Raw genomic sequence first — 18,758 nt, forward strand, 5'->3', positions numbered from 1 at the left:
TCGAATATGGTTTCAACTTGATCTTGAGGAGGTTTTGTTGCTATAAATAGAGAGCAGAGTGCATCATTCAAGCCTCCTCCAATTCAACACACAATGCCCTGCGCAAACCTCTTAAACATCATGAGAATTTTTATTTTCTTTTTCAGCCAACACACCTTCAGTTTGGATAAACAGCACTGTTGCCGCAGAATCAGCCAACCGAGGAGCACCTTCAGTTTGGATAAACAACACTACGTCGAGGCCGACTGGTTATCTATCCAAGTCTCAGTCAAGAAGGGTTTCCGAATCCTTATTGGCAGAGGTCATCTTATTAGCCTTCTCGGCGAAGTAAGGTGTTACGAGTTATGACATTAGGCACATTGAACGCCGGTTGATTTTATGATTGGATACTCACAAGTGAGTTTTAGAGTTCGGCATTCTGACGGCCGAACTACATTTACCATCAAGATGTACATCTCCTTTGAGTACTTATGTCCATATAGTTTGGTGTCGATTCGACGTGCTTATACTCTCACGAATATAATCACTGTGACCTTCACAGAACTAGCAGCCTTGTCTTCAGGCTTGAGAATCCAAATAAAGGCCGAGGTTTGTTCCTTCCTCGGCCGCAATCGCAAGATCAAGAACTCAACAACGCGCTCAACGCGACATCAACAAATTTTACTCCTCAGCCAAGCTCGGCTGACGAGTTGGCACGCCCCGCATCAACAGAAGGACGTGGTTAACTCATTAGTTACTCGGCCTGCGTGCCACGTAGGCTTTATAATTTTTGGGGTCAACAGCTTTATAATTATCTTGGATGCAGTAGAAGGTCAAGTATGGGTAGTAGATTAAGGAGAGAAGAGATGAAGCTTACCTTGGGACAAGCTTACTAGCCTCAGTCACAGTGACTAGTTACGAGAAGAGTTACAGAGAATGGTTCGTTTCAATGTTGGAAGTGTGGATCATTAAAGTTCTAGGAGATAACCCTAAATATTGGAGAGTTTACGCTCAACATCTGGTGCATGCCCTATAACTTTAAGTTTGAACAGTTGAAGGATATTCAACCAGATTTGGTATCTTGAAAGGCACATCATCTTGGAAAGCTCCGAAGGTGGTAAGTTCTTTTGTTCAAATGATCACTAGGGTCAATTCCGACTTGTACTTGAATTGTACTTTTATACAACAATGTTTTTTAAGAATAAAAATGAGATTCACCGCATGCTAACATATTTATGTGGGTGTTAAATACTTTTTTTCATTTCTTCTTATAGGCTTGATAATGGCATGACCTTTATCATTATGGAATTTGGCGTCGTTCATAAATTGAAAGAAGGAACCAATGGATACTTGAGAAAATCTTTGAGTTCTTGTTCTGTTTGTCTTGGCTCCATGTATAATATTCTCCATGGTTATTTACTAAATCGTTTGTTTCCCCTCACACGTTGCATGCAGTAATCACTAATGAGGCTTGAAATATGCCATCAGAATCTGATAAGTGGGGATGGAATCATGTTACTGTGTTTGGCAGGTTTGACAAAGGAAGTGGTACCAAAAGGTGGAAATGCAACCACTGTAACCTACGTTATAATGGATCTTATTCTCGTGTTAGAGCCCACCTACTTGGGTTCTCCGGTGTTGGAGTCAAAAGCTGCCCTGCAATAGACAGGTATTTAAGAGAATCCTTTCAGACTTCAGAGGAAGAGCGCATAACTCACAAGACTAAAAAATCTTCTGGATGTACAAAGCCTAGCAAGCGCATTCGGACATCACGGCCAAGTCTTACCTGTGCCACTAAAGAAGATATAGATGAAATAGTAGCCAGATTCTTTTATGTTCATGGATTGAATCTCAATGTTGTCAACTCTCCTTACTTTCATGACATGGCTAAAGCAATTTCTACTTTTGGCCCTGGATACGAACCCCTGTCAGTTGATGAGCTTTCTGATTCTTTCCTAAGTAGAGAAAAGGGAAGGATAGAAAGATCTTTGGCTCTAGTTAGGGAGTCCTGGGCTCACACAGGATCCTCAATATTGTGTTTTGGTTGCTTAGAAAGTATGCTTGGCTGCTTCCGCATTAATATATTCATCTCCAATCCAAGAGGTCTTATGTTTTTAAAAGCAGTTGATATAGATGATGTTGATGGGGGCAGAGAATGTATTTGCAGGTGTTCTTGATGATACTGTTATGTAATTCAGGCCCGGAAATGTGTTTCAGGTAATCTCTCATCTAGGCAATGCTGGCAAATGATCTGATTCAGATGTGTTGTCAAAGTTTCCTCAGATTTTTTTGTCTCCGTGTACTTCACACTCTGTATGCATGTTGATGGGAGAAATAGCTGAAATGGACTCCCTAAAACCCGTTGTCTACTGTGCTAAGGAAATTGAGCAATGCATTACCACATATCAGCACTTTTCTTCATGTAGGTTCAGTCGAAATCCGAAGGGAAGTGTTGATCCACTTTCTGTGAAGTTTGCACCTTCTTTCTGCATCGTTCAGAGGATTTTTGAGCTAAAGCAACAACTTCAAGAATTGGTTGTCAGCGAAGGGTGGAAGCAATGGAAGATTAGTGCATCAGATGACATTTTAAGTATTGAAGCTGCCATTTTAGGGGATGACTTCTGGAGCAGCGCGCATCTGTTGTTGCAAGTATACCAGCCATTTGTAAGATTGCTTCCTACACTGGATATTGATAAACTTGTCATGGGTGATGCTTGTGACTGGCGGATTCAGACTCTTGAAGCCATCAAATGTAAGGATATTGATTATGGCATACAGAATCAGTTGGAAGAGCTGATAGAGGACGGATGGGATGCATTATTTTCTCCACTTCATGCTGCTGGTTACATACTGAACCCTAGACATTTTGGGAAAGGTCAAACCAAAGATAAAATTGTCATGAGAGGTTGGAAAGCCGCCCTAGAAAGAGATGAGCCGGAAAGTGCAAACAGGGGGTGCTAAGAGAGCAGCTCAGCTCTTACTGGCGACTGAAGGGCTCCTTCGGCGATGAAGATGCTGTGGAGTGTAGGGATAAAATGGACCCAGTTGCATGGTGGGAGAACTTTGGATTTGAGACGCCGAACTTACAGACACTAGCTGTAAAAATTTTGAGTCAGGTTTCAACCATTGCAATGTGTCAAAAGATATGGCAAGAATATGAGTTTCCTGGTCACGAAACATCCAACCGATGGGGAGTGGATAGAGTGGAGGATCTCGTTTTTGTGAGAAACAATCTTAGACTTCATAGCCAAAGAAATATCTCGAACTCGTTATCTGGCCAGAAACATGTAAGTTTATGCGCGTCGTCTGGAGCGACGACATGGGATGGTGCTCATCTTGATCAAACAAAGGTGACTGTAAATATTCATGACGAAATCTGTTAGTCTGCGTTACTTTTATGCTCAAATATTGTAACTAAGGACTGCATAAAGTTATGGTGGGAGTTTTTTTATTTTATGGGCAACTTGTGATTCGGGTGACATTTTGCAAAGAGTTCTTCACCTGTTATAATGCAATATTTGAAATTGCTAAAAGACCCCTTTTTTTTTTTTAATTATTTTATTTAGTAACTAAAAGTGTTATATATAACAAGTGTATTGATATAGGTGACAAGCTTAGCTAAACTAAACTTTTCCTTGATCTGGGATGCACTTTGTTTTTTATTTATTTAAAGGAAATAGATTTCCACATTTTCTCCCTCTGCACGAGGAGAACTTGTATGGAATGGATGCATCGTCACGGTAATATTCGGTGCCAATAATAAAAGACATTTGTTAGTATATCTTCACATGTCCACTTGTATTATTGGCACAAGACGTCATATTAACAGTGTACTCGTACCATATAAGTCATCTCTTTGCACTATCTTATTCTTGAACAAATCAAAAGATAATTAAACGTAAAATAAACATGAATGTGCAGAAAGCAAAAAGGGTGGGCGAAATTAATTTATTTAAACCAAAAATAGTTGTTTTCTGTTTATCTCTGGCAATAGAACTCAAAAAGAAAATGTATTGATGTAGGCTTGGACCAATTTCTAGTCTGGCCATGATTTCTTGATTGGCTAGTGGGCCGTTAAGTCCAATTTCCCTGAATCCTTAAATCCGAACAATTTCCTATTGAGCTAGTTTCTCAATTACGTGACAAAAAAAGGGAAGAAAACTAAATTTTAAAAATGCTACATACTACTAACATAAAATGGGAAGAAAACTAATTTATTTATTTATTTTTTGAACAAAAAATACCATCTACACTAATGGAGGAGGGGGTGGGATTAGCCTCACAATGGGCTAGCAATAATGTAGTTCAAATTCGCATTTGGTGAGAATCGAACATAAGACCTCTCACTTACAAGTTAAAAGGAATAACATTAGATTGTAGTAATAAGAGGCACAATTTCTTTTTTAAGTTTTATTTTTTTATTTTTTATGCTAGAGATGGAGAAAAATATATGTGAGGGAAATGGGGATGAAGAAGGATGAGAGGGTCTTGGAGGGAGTGGGGACAAATGAATGAGATCGTATAAAAACAAGAAGTTAAAGGTGAAGTTGTTCTCACTTTTCGACTTTAGTTTTCAATTTGTTTGCCATGCTATATACATTTGACATTGCTTCGAGTTCCACCATCCTCCATCCATCTTTATTCCTCCTTTATTCCACATACTTTTTTTTATCTATATGTAGCACAAAAAGGAAAAAAAAAAAAAAAATACATAACAACATAATTATGCAAATGAGCAATAAACACATGAATTGAAGCTCATACGAAATTGAGCCCTAAACTTTTGATCTGTGTTTTTCGTATACATTCATGTATTGAAGTAATAAGAAACCTACATGAAAATGTTATTGATATTCAAAAAAAAAAAAAGAAGCAAAATAACGTTTTTGGATTACTGGTAAAATAAGCATATGAATTGAGGTACATATGAAATGAAGGAGCCTGGGAAATATGTCCATGTTAACAAATGTTAATTAGACCAAGGCACCTAGGCCTAGATATCAATTTGTTTTTAAAATCCTCTCAAATCTAAGTTTGACTACACCCGTTAAATATCAATTTGTTATTATTTTCTGGGTTCAAGTCAAGTACATCCGAACAATGTTAATTAGACCAAGGCACCTAGGCCTAGCATAAATCATGGCACAAATCATTGCGCGTACATGATAGCCAAAATTGAGGGCTCAAGTATCTTCTTTACGTGGAAATTAAACAAAAGTAAAACCGGCTGGTTATGTTGTAAGAGGACAAATTTGCAGTTAAAAGTTTGAAAAAGTGGGATTAGATTTCATAAGTGGGACAAAGGGCAGTCAAACACGACTCAAAAAAATCTGGTGTATTGTTTGTTTACTTAGTGGCCACCATATCAGAACAATTTGTGGGAGATTTTAAACCTAGCTTGCCACAACTTTATCAAGAAAAAAGAAAAAGTACTAATATTAATTCTTACATATTATGGTTGATGGGGAATAAAGAAAAAAAATAAGAGATAGAAAAGGTCATTGAATTATCTAAAGGGGTCGACTTCTGGTTGACCTTTTCCCTTAAGCCCTTTTCTCCACATCATAGAAAACTCAGGCAAAAATTTATCTAAAGACGTCCAGAAACCAAAAACCCTAAACCCTTCCCTAGGTGCATAACGATGTTATGTTTTTGTTTGGAAAAGAGTAAGTTTTAATTTTTTAAATGTACTACGAAGTTTTGAAATTGTATCAATTTATATTTTTTGTTTGTTCGGTGTTATATAGGAGACTTGATATGGGTTAACGTATAAGCTCAATGATGATTTTTCTGTGCGTGCATGTGGTGCAAGTGTGCATTGCCCGTTAACCTAGCAGCCACAACGGCAATTTAATGAAGAATTACATGGTTAATAGCCCAAGGACATAAGTTGGTCTAATTTTAAAACCTAATGGTGCAATATGAGAAATTAAAACTCTGTGAGTTTTGAAAATTGATACACATTTAAATGGTGTAAGTCCTTTTGTTTTTGCGTTTTTTTATTTTTTTTGTTTGAAAGAAAGTACGATATTCATTAAAGAACAGAACACATACCAGACAAGAGGATAATGTGCATCAAAGGACCTCAATAAAAATCTTGCCAAGATTTCAACCGGACGAGGGAAAAAAAGTGTCCCGCACAAACAAGTTAACAATAGTTTCCTATCCTCCAATAGAATTTAGATTACATCAAATAGCAACAATATCAAATATTGAGATGAGGAGCCTCCCCAAGCAAAAGATCAATAATCGAGTCTGAAGGGTGATCCACCCATGTGTTCACAACTGTGCCCCGCAATCCAGCCAGTGCCAATCGACGAGCAACGGCATTCCCCTCACGACGGATTAAGTTCATTGAGACGTAGTCATAACGACGAACAAAAACTCGAATATCATTGATAATGGGTCCCAGCAGGGAATGATCATCACCCAACCCATGCATTTTAAGTTTATCAAGATTTTTCTGTTTGAAGTTTATCAAGGTTAATCATAAAATAAGCATTTAGTACAAATTAAGAAACTATAATTGGAATCTTTAAAGATCTTGGAGGTGCTTCTAACTTCTTAATTTAGAACTTTGCTTGAAGTACCACCTACACGAAATGATTAGCAAATCATTGCCCATATATACACCATCAAGAAAATAAATAAATATATATATATATATATATATATATATATGAATATGATTTACAATACTACAAATTGCAGGTTCTCGATCTTTCATTAATTAGTTTAATTCTCTCTCTCTTGAAGTAGTACTGCAGTGTCATGTTTAATAATCACTCATTTTTTAAATCGGACCAACAAAAGAATAAACACTTTCGACAAAAAAAAAGAAAAAAAAAAAAGAAAAAGAATAAACACTTATTTCCAAAATATGATGTGATACTCTTATTATTGTGTGTGATACAACGAAGTGATGTTTAACCAGAACACAGTCATATTAATTATAATAACGATGAGGGAGATGATGTATGTATCGACATTATTCACAAACACCTCAAAGATCCTAATGCCCAAATTTGTTCTGTTCTGAGAAGTACTGTGTGTTGTCCCTGCCCCGTGATAATTCCTCCAAAGTTTAGGGTTAGGGAATCAAGGGTTCCGATCTCGATCAGTTATTTTACCATGCTTTGTCTCCATTGCTGTGAACTTAGATTTGCACAACTAGAAAACATATGCAAATTGCAGATTAATTCTAGCATATATAACACAGTTGCTTAATTATACAACCCTAGCACATACATAATGTAGAATTGTATGCTGTAATAAACATAGTGTGACTTTAGCCACGTTATATTTTTTCCTTTTTTTCTTATTAAAAAAGGGACCAACTGGTGGTTTCACTTCGATAGTCCACCATTTTGGAGCTGGAAAGATTTACAAAGGCTTTTCAGCCACGTTATATTGACAAATTGTTAATTTTTTAGAGTCTTATTTAATTATTAAATATGTGTAATTTAGGTTAATGGTCCACGTCAATAATTAATAAATGTATTTACAAAACTTCTTAAGTGTCCCTTCTCTCAATTTTGTTTTCTTTCACTCATTTTATGGTATAGATCCTGTTAACTTACATGTTTTTGCCGGTATGAATGGGTGTTAGATTGTTAATACAACAACTAAAAAAATATTAGGGAAAAGTCACAAATTAAATAGGGTTTTTAAACAAGTTGAACAAGTTAGCTTGATTTATCAATTGTCAGATACAAAAGGCTTGAATCTTTTAAGGTGCACTATCGTATTTAAATTTCTGACTCGGCCTTGCAAATAGTTTAACAACATATATTTAATTATGTGTGTATATACACATAAATATTATCGTTCTGAGCACACAAATAGATACAAGCAAGGGAAAGCCAAGCAAAAATAACTAATGACACTTGCAATGGAAAGCCAACCAACAGCAGGCCTTGAGAGTGGATCATGCATCCACTAGAAAATTAATTAATTAATTAATCTAAATCATTGTTATATAATTTTAACAAAAAACCAAATCATTGTTGTATAAAAAAGAAAACAATTGAATTGTTCTTATTCTGTATTTTTTTTGTTAGATAATAGATATTGTTAAATTAGATGTTAGATTAGTCACAGACGGAATTCGAACCTACACCATCATGCAAAGCTCAACATCTTTCCACCACTGTGGTAAAGGGCCACTTGCATTAGTTTGTATTTTGTAACTCTCACAGAAAGTATGAGGCACCACAATATACACAATTACATGCATATGCATACAATCTCTATCTAACTAACATCCAGTGAGGAGAATATTATTTGAAGTCTACATGTCGGTTAACTAGTACTAATCATGTTTGGTTACACTTCATATCATCTGTAGAATACATAAATACACACACACACACACACACACACACATACATACATATATATATATATGTATATTTATATACATACACACTTCGGTTAACTAGTACTAATCATGTTTAACAAAACACATACATATTATCGTTCTGAGCAGACAGAAGGGAGGTTTAACAAAACACTCCCGATACTGTTCACTTTTAACGTAAAACCACATTTGTACATTTCCCTGGTACTATTCACTATACCTTTAAAAAGGACTTTTCATTAAAAGAGAAGTTTTTTTAAACTTTTCGTTAGTTTTTCTAAAAAGCTAATGACACTTGCAATGGAAAGCCAACCAACTGCAGGCCTTGAGAGTGGATAATGCATCCACTAGAAAATTAATTCATTAATTAATCTAAATCATTGTTATATAATTTTAACAAAAAAAAAATCATTGTTGTATAAAAAAAGAAAACAATTGAATTGTTCTTATTCTGTTATTTTTTTTTTGTTAGATAATAGATTTTGTTAAATTAGATGTTAGATTAGTTACAGACGGAGTTCGAACCCACGCCATCATGTAAGAGCTCAACACCTTTCCACCACTGTGGTAAAGGGCCACTTGCATTAGTCTGTATTTTGTAACTCTCACAGAAGGTATGGGGCACCACGATATACACAAATACATGCATACACATACAATCTCTATCTAACTAATATCCAGTGAGGAGAATATTATTTGAAGTCTACATGTCGGTTAACGAGTACTAATCACGTTTGGTTACACTTCATATCATCTGTAGAATACATAAATATATATACATACATACATGCATATATATATATATATATATATGTGTATGTATATTTATATACATACACACTTCGGTTAACTAGTACTAATCATGTTTGGCTACACTTCATCGGTAGAATACATATATATACACACACAGAGAGACAGATTTGTGATGCAACATCAAAATTTTGATGAACAAGTCTTTTTTTTAAATTAAATTTCTTCTGGGGGTTTGCAACTTGAGAGGGCCACGAAATGTCAATGGACATAACAAACACGAGAATTAAAATGGCCTCAAAGAAAAAATTATTTAGAAAGCACAATCCTCTATAAATGGAAAAATAATAGTATAAGGCTACCTGCCACCATGAAATATGACTTGTCAACTTGGTAATACATTAGCTAACTTGTGTTATCGTAATTTATATAGTAATTATACTATAATATGACTGGTAGTTAAGAATTATTGGCTGTAATGTTCAAGTAATAAAGTATTAAATACAAATGAACATGGGACTAATAACTTTAGTGGTAACAACATTTATCACACACATTCACGAAAAAAGAAGTTTGATTCTTAATTTCTTGTCATCCCTTATCTTCCCATTAGGAAAAATTACAAACTAGTGCATTGCTTACAAAACTACCACACTAATGTGTTATGTTTTTATGTAGAATAATAGAAATTGGACTTGTTTGATGCATAATATGGAAATAACGTGGATGCAAATGTGGATTTTGGAAGCAAAGTATTTTATACGCATGCATACATACATACATACATACATACATACACACACACACACACACGAAAATTAGAAGATAGATTGCTGTCCATTAAATGATGTATACCCCAATGGTTAGATTATGACTCTTTTACTAGAAATATGTGGCCATATGAAAATAGATTATTATCCGTTGGTTCATTAAGAAAATATATATCCATTTAAGTGGAAACCCTTTACATAAAATGTTACAGCTCACTCCTAGTAAGGTCATTTCCAATGGAGAGGGCTAAAGGTCCAACAGCCAAAAAATTGCTTGGTTTGCCAAAAAACTCATCTCGAACTGATGGTTGAGCTATAATTTTATAGAGCCCACCAGACCATTATTTGGCCAAAAAGGGCCTTAGGCTAGCTAAATGTAGGACCCCCCCCCTCTTAGCCCTTTTTTTGGAGCCTAGCTCCTCAGTTGCAATTGATTCAAATCTAATGGTTAGATGAAAACATCTAAATGTAGTTTAATTAAATTAACTAATAAATTTAAAGTATAAACTTAAAACCAATAATTATTGAGGGGCCTTCGGTTGGAGATGGTATATGAGTATAGCCTAACACAATTCATTTAAAGATGTTTTTTGCAAGACTATAACTTTAGACGGGGTTATATTTAACCTTTTCAGTTGGAGATGACCTAAGATATTGTCCACCTTAGGTCCATCTCCCAATGTTTTGTTCTTGAGTTTTCATACCCAAAACTTGTCTTGCTAGGAAAGATGAGATATGCACATATAAAGCACATCCCCTAAATGATGTGGGATTTGATGCCCAGACCGAGTCATCACATGAAATCCACTAAAGATTAGTTTTGCCCACAACATAGATGCTAATGACTTTCCCATTGTCGCTAGTGCACGAAATGTTGAAGCTTAGAATACCATATGCAAGTGTACTCTTGCATTGTTGTGGGATTTAAAACATTAATTGTTGAAGGTGTAGAAAGTTTTGAAAATATATGTGCCGAAGAGTAGTGGTTATATACATATATTACATTCATGTGATCATGTAATCCTTACGATCATGTGGAAGGAAAAGAAGCTAGCAAAATTGGGGATATTGGTATGCCATAGACAGGGGAGTGCTATTTACATTCATATATTACTTGATAAAAATTGAGGATGTTGGTAATTGTTTTTCAAAAGCTATGGTTCTATCCCCGGGAGTCTTTTATGTCTATAATTGTATGGGTTCAAAAAATAAAGATTTGTTCCACTAAAGACATCCAAATCCGTAAGGTGTCTCCTTTGTTTTGTACGACAATGTTGAATTGAAAATTAAAAGAAAAAGGAAATTCAAAACAAATTTGATCACTGATGAATTGAATCACCCTAAATTGCATATGAATGAATTGAACGACATATGATACCTGACAACTTTGTGGTACATTCGCTGTGCCATATTTAAATTTTTTGATAATTTAACTATGCCACATTTCATTTAAAGCCACCAAAACAAATTAACAAAATTAAAGTTGGGTTCGTCATATTCTCAATTCGGTAAGTAAAGTCATGTGGAATGCTTGAAAATAATCCAACCAACATCCAATTTAATACATACGTACCTAATTAAAACATAAGCAAGAAACCATTTCCAACTCCTCAATCATTCATTAAACACACTAATACAACACAAAAACTCTCAATCATTTATCGATGAATTACTTTTATCCAACTTAGCATGTCGCTCAAATCCATATTATGCAATGCTTATATAGGACATAGTTCTCTATTGGAAAGACACATCCCTTTCTGTACTCTCCAGCGTTCTTTTAGGCACAAAAGCTAAGTAGCTCCTATCCTAATTAGGAAGTGATAAATCCCAAATCATGCACCACAACTTCATGTGCTTGCATCATTAGTATTTGTCATTATTATTAGTCAATTTACCAACATAATTACCACCACGCCAAATAATTAATTAAGTATGCTTATGAAGAGGTTCTACAGACTATACCATAGTTTTTGTGTGGTATCACCTCAAAGTCAGCACATAATAAACTATGACTTCAGGTGCTTGCATCATTAGGAATTGTCATCATTGTAGTCATCTTACCAACATAATTATCATCACCCCAACAGTAAAGTGGTTAGGTTTAGTTTCGATTCAAGTGATATAGTGATTAAGTTTAAATCAATATTTGTAGTTAAGCCAGCTGATTTCTGATTACATGTATGCAATTGAGCCCTCGCGATTTCGCTCTCATCCTTTTCTTGTTTACATGTTCAACAAATGACCTGAATGTGGTCATACTATCAGTCTTCCTTTCATCTCAACATCTTTTGTGATTGCACCGGCTCACTTGCTCTCTCTCTCTCTCTCTCTCTCTCTCTCTCTCTCTCTCTCTCTCTCTCTCTCTCTCTCTCTCTCTCTCTCTCTCTCTCTCTCTCTCTCTCATTGAAACAAAATGGTTTTCTCACCAGCTCATCAACCAGTACACATTGTAAGCCATTGAACTGGCTCTAATGTTCAAACAGTTTTAGTCTCCACATTTGACATTTGGCATATTCTAACCTTGATCTTCATGTCATTTCTGTCAATGCAAATTTCCGTCGTCTCTTACTTTGACGAAAATACACCTGCAAAACAACCAACACATTTGATCAAAGACCTAAGCCTCATGCGCCCACGAGGTGGGGAGAGGGCAGTTAGGCCAATGGATCTCCGATGCCTAACTTAGTTTCTCTGAAAAAAGTAAGTGTTTAGGGCTTTTAGGGGTAGCTAAAACTTACCGAAATTTGATAGAATTGGAGATATATATAGGGGAGAGGGCCAGCCATAGTATTAGAGTTTTACCCTACACATGGCGGCATCCTATTGGCCAAGGTGTATGGAAAGAATATTCTCAAGATATTAAATATGAAATAATATCTTGAGATAATTGAGTAAATATCCCTAATTGATTTAAATAGGGATTACTTACTTGAATGGAGTCAATCTTCAATTGGGAATGTATTAAAGATAGAATTTGGATAATTAATTCTCATCTTTAATGTTTTGACTTTTCCTTGCCAAGGGCAGGTGAGTTGTGAGCCAACTTATTCAGCTGCATGGACCTTCAGGGGTGCTGAGCTACGCACGGGAGTATATGAGGAGCCTGCCCATTTAACGAGGGCAATCTTGTCTTCTTGAGCAAAAGTTCATGTGTCCTCTATAATTTTAAATTATTTTAGGCTCCACAATTTTTAAGAGACTTTAAGTCACGAATTAGTAAGATGCTCATTGTCTTGTAAATTGGCAATATGTAAATGTTTACACACTTGCAGTGAAAAAAATAATACAGTCGTGGGACACTCAAGTTATTGAAATAGTAAGGAAGAATAAAAAGAAAAAGCTATGGAAAATTTTGATAAGAAAGCGTATATATTTAGCGTCAAGAAACCCGAAAAAAAATCTCTTTCGTTCTTTTTTTAATTTTGTAAACAAACGAGATTATCTACATTAAAATGTAGGAAAGTAGCTCATTATGAACTAGCAATACATGATGAAAAAAGCTTCACCGGTAGCTATATTTATATTATATAAATTAATTAACCCAGACATCTCAACTTTTAATCTAGGGCTTTTGTGTACAGTACTACTACTAAATCCCTTTTTTTTTTCTTTTTTTTTTTTGTCGGTCTGCAGTACTACTGCTCTGCTACTATATACTATATGATATCTAGTGTTCCTCCAAACCAACCAACTGCGTTTTTCTCACAAAACTTTTTTCTCAATGTGCTCTTTCTTTTTCACTCCACGTGTTGTGTTTCTTCCTCTTTAACTTTTTAAAGTCACCAAAGAGGTCATATGGGATTTGTTTTTCTTATTTTTCTCTGGAAACAAGCAAGTATGCTTTTCTTTTATGTCAAGAAATTGATAGTTTTTCTCTCTTTCTCACCAAAAACACTACTAAAGAGCTAGTAGTAGAAGATTAATCGAGTTGAATCAAAGACAAGAATGGCATATTATTACATGGGGAGGTCCCAAAAGACCCACTCTTCAAATGGGGGAGTAGGTCACATTGTCTAACTTTTTGGCACATTATCCTCTTTTGATTAGCTTCACCTTCCCATAGAGTTTTGGAGAATTTCCAGCATCCAAAGTAGCCAGAGATCAAGGTTTAACATACCACTCAAAATTCAATTACCCCAATGAAATAATTAGCTTCACCTTCCCTGTCTAATGGGAGATGAAAATGCCTTGGCATTTTACATTTTTTGTTTGCCAATAGTTAATTTTCAAAGAGATGTAAAATATCTATTTCGGCCGAAAAAGATAAATAAAAGTTACTTCTTTTTTTACATCTCTTGAAAATATAAATGAGATGTAAGTGAAACGTAACTGTGGGTTTTACATATTACATTTGCATCTCTCGATTAAAGATGCTCTAACAAGATCCATAATACGAAATGCTAAATATGATAAATTCAGGTGCAATAAGGCCTTCAATCAATGGGATTGCGTCCAAAAACAACTACCACCCATCAATGTATACATTAGATGGATATGTGCACTGTTATAGGCAGAGAGATGACATGCATGTTTTCTGTTAAAGTCCATAATCAACTATCATCCATCACGATATTAAAATAGGAAATCATTTCTCATGCTTTTATTTTAATTTATATTTTGAAATTTACTATTATTATAGGGAGAGCGAAGAGTTCGAAACTTTTACTTTAATTTAGAGAAGGGAAAGTTTCGAATCCAGAACACTTGGGTAGAAACTCAACACCATTTCTCAAACTTTGAATAATGAGATTGCATCCAAAAACAATATTCATTAAACTGAATATATCACATGGACCGTGTCACACTAGAATATTCATATATTCTTACATTTGAAATATATATATATATATATATATATATATCAGCCACTTTGAGTTTGATTATTATTACAATGGTTGGAGAAGATCGGTTTTATATAGGGAATTTTAACGAAAAACCTACGGTACTATTCACTTTAACGAAAAACCACATTTTTACACTAAAAAGTCAATCCTGTTACAATTCACTTTACCCTTTATTTTGTCCTTATCATTAAAACTCAAAATTTTCAAGCCATTGTTATTACTTTTCCTTTTTATATATTAATAGTATGATCCATCTATTTTTTCTTTCTCATTTTTTTATTTTTTTTACTAGGTGAGTTTTTTTTTTTTCACTCTCTTAAACAGTTGATCATTTACAAATAGGAATAATGCTTAAAAAAAATTAAAAAAAAATAAAAACCTAGCCAATATCTAGTAAGAAATACAGAAAAAAAAAAAAAAAATCCTCAGCCACTGATCCCCTTGATCGTTGCCCTTGGGGTCAGTGGCAATCTCTCTTTGGTCTCCTTCCTTTTTTCCCTTTCATGCTTTTTTTGTTGTTATGGTCGCTCTTTTGCTGTAGTGAGAAAAGACGTCGTAGTTGTGGTTGCTCTCTCCCTTTGTTGAGGGGAACCTTTGTGGTGTCTATGGCTTACGGATTGCACTTAGATCCTTGAGCGGCGGCTTTTGTTCAGAGTTAAATTTGGTTTCCATTTTTATTTATCTTTGTGTGCTTGGCAGATGGCTGTGAGGAGGGAACTCAACATTTGTTGGAGATGAGTCATAGCAGTGCTCTTTGCTAACAATTGCAAGTTTAATAGAGGTAGTGCGGTCTCTTCCTCGTGATCTCTCTACAATGGTTCTACAAGTTGTTATTTTTTTTGTTGATTAGTTGTGGGCTTTCCTAGTGGTTGAAGAATTGTATTGTATTCATGAATCATGATGAGTTTGTAATTGTGAATTTGTATGGTATTTCTTTGAGCTTGTGTGACCTCTATGTTATCCTCGACATGTCTTTCCTACGTACATTTTCGATAATTTCTAAGAAATCAATTCTTGTTACTTTAAAAATGGAATCAAACTTATGAGTTTAATAAAGATTGCACCACAAAACATGCATGATAAATTAACAAATAGTTTGGTCAGTTTCAATTTTTAGCATTTACTATGAGTTGTACACTCCTACTCCTAATAGTTAGTTGGTGCAAATAATTAATACTGGGAATAGGGTTTTCCCTTCCATTATTTTTCTGACAAAAAGAACAAGTTAAATGAAAAAACAATCCACAGTTTTGCCAAAATGACAGACATGACCCTTCAATCAAGGTTCTGGTACGAATGCTTGCATGGTTTGTATTGGCTTAAACATCAATAGTGTAAACATTAACCTGATCGAGTTCTGAAATTCATGTCATTAATAATCCACATGATTAAATTCCTTAATTGGGTTCCATTAGCAAGTTTCACGTTCCAATAGCATGCGCGCAGCTGTTACAATGGGAAGACGAAACTTTCACAACTTAATTATTAGTGTTATCGCTGTCAATTAAAACAAAATTAGAGAAATGCTAAAAATTTCTCTTAAGAGTGGAACTCTTTATGAACGTTCTGTCATTTTATGTTTTTTACACAATGTTAGCACGAGAATTAACGTTAAATTGTGGGTTGACAGAGTTCTACTTTAAGAAAGTCTCCATAGCATTTCTCAACCAATTAATCCCGATCTATGACCAGTGTAAGAATGAAGAGTCTTTCCGCAAACTATATGTATATGTAGGGGATGCCACTTTACTGTTCATGAAGCGAAATTATCGACAACATATTGATAGCCACTTCAATAATATATTGAAACCACATCGAAAATATATAGCGAGAACATGTTCTCAGCCCATTTACTTATTGTATCCGTTAAGGAATTCCTAAACCCTGGAAGAAGTAACATAAATATAAACCTCTATATACGTAGATACCAAAACCAGAAAATTTGAGCTCTCTTCTCTCTCTCTCTCTCTCTCTCTCTCTCTCCCTAAATTTGATACACAACAAAAGGAGAAAGCGGTAACAAAATCATCCTCAAGCCAGAAGACCAAACACCCTGTCTAGTGCAATTATGGGCGGAGTGATTGGATACAAGTTATACAAAAACTAGCCCCTTTCACTCCGTTGATAATGGTAGCTGATAGGTTGAATTGATCTTGTACACAACAATTAGTCTTTCAAGGTTGAAAATTGGTGTCTTTATCCACACTCAGCATTATTCTGTCAATTCATTATATAGGACTTTCAAGTTCTTGCACATATATATGATACATATCATGCTCATGCATGGGTTTATGAATTTTAACCGTATAAAAAGAGAAAAGAACAAAGGCAGGACCTTCAAAAATAAGAGCTTTAGTTTTCATATGTAGTGGTATTCCTCTTTTATTCTCGATTACGAGGCATTTTTTCTTTGCTTGAGTTCTTAATTTGTGTTTGTATAATTGTATAATTGTCGGTTGTATTTTCTAGGATAAGAAACTAAGGTCGTCAGACCTCTCATTCTAGGATTTGTGTTAGTCATAATGAGTAAGCCATAGTATGATATTAAACTCATCATTCAGGGAAGTAAAACTTAAAATCTTCTACTTACAAATCTAACGAGGCTACTTTGCACCACTAAATAAACCCTCCTTATGGACAAACTTTTATTGAATTGGAATGATCGGATGGAGGGATTAGATTGTAACTTGAAAACCCTACTTCTAAAGAAAAAAAATCCAACTCATGTTTTGAATCTCCAAGCATGTTAGCTTGGTCAAGAAAAGTACTTTACAATTTACAACTAACTAGCACAATAAAAAATGACAAAAAATAAATCTCGAATCCGACTTGTACCACAGAATATGCTTTTCAGCATATGATTTTGATTTTTTAAAAGCTTGGACCACAAGGGTTCATATAATAGTCCCAAATGAAATCTTCACAAAAATGTTCGATTGTCCCTTTTCCTTTGTAAAGGCAAATTATGGAACAAACACAAGGATTGTACCTTAACCAAAACTTAATCTTCACCGACGGGGTCACCCATGCCTTATATATCCTCAAAATTATTTGCCTAGCAAAGGAAAAAAATGTTCGAAGAGAAGTGAGCACAACTACTAAATTACCTAGCCCTAAAAAGGGGCAAGGTCTATTGGAGGAAAAAAAAAAAAAAAAAAGGCCTTACTTACAAAATATAAAGGGCAATAGTTAATTTGTTAACAATTTATTCAACAACTTTATACTCGTACGCAACTGGTAGATTGCTCTAGTGGTTAGGGCGTTCTTCATTCCACCACGTTCTTAGTTTCAAATCCTCCTCCCTCCCTTTATTGTAGAATATAACTAGTACTAAAAAAACAATCGTTATGTGACTTAACCCAAGTCTCTCACCTCCATAAATTGGTTGTTCAGTGCTCATAAGCGACTATACTCTTTCAAGGAAAAATTGAATCGCTGGATCATATTAATATAATGTTTGATATAGTGTTCGCTATTTGAAAATAGATCGATATTATATGATTTTCACAATGAAGTTTACATATACGAAAAAAGGTTAACCGTTTCAATCTTCAAAATGTTACAATTAATCATATAACTAATGCTTTATCTCTCATAATCTTTCTCCATTTAGAAAAAGAAAACCACCTTATTTTGCACGAAGACTCTTTCTATTTTTTTCAATGAAAATGATCGCTGCAGTATATGAACGAGATCTCCAATAATTTAAAGTGGGATTAAACTTTACAAATCAACAAAACAGTGAGATTATATTTTTACCTCGAAAATTTTATAATTTTCTTTGAAAATTTCAAAAAGTTAATAGAACAAATTCACAGCATCCACCTATTCATATGCTATGGCATGAGCCCATTGCCAAAGCCAGTGCAGCTTAAAAAGGGAAGGATAAGAAGGTTTTATATCAACACAAAAAAAAAAAAAAAAAAAAAAAAAAAAAAAAAATTCTGTAATTACAAAAGTGATAGAATCAATTATCCTTTGTACTTTATCATTGCATTTTTTTTGGTGGTGCATCTATCTACACACTTATTTTTATTTTTCACACATCACTTG

General features: G+C 34.6%; 1 pseudogene; it reads left to right on the plus strand.

Annotated features, from left to right (window-relative positions):
- The first annotated feature begins 1,431 nt into the window (after window positions 1–1,431).
- Window positions 1,432–3,362, plus strand: LOC137741615 (uncharacterized; annotated as a pseudogene).
- The last annotated feature ends 15,396 nt before the right edge of the window (window positions 3,363–18,758 follow it).

This window comes from Pyrus communis, chromosome 11 (assembly GCF_041283825.1).
Source record: "Pyrus communis isolate YQ-2024b chromosome 11, ASM4128382v1, whole genome shotgun sequence".
NCBI classification, from domain to species: domain Eukaryota; kingdom Viridiplantae; phylum Streptophyta; class Magnoliopsida; order Rosales; family Rosaceae; genus Pyrus; species Pyrus communis.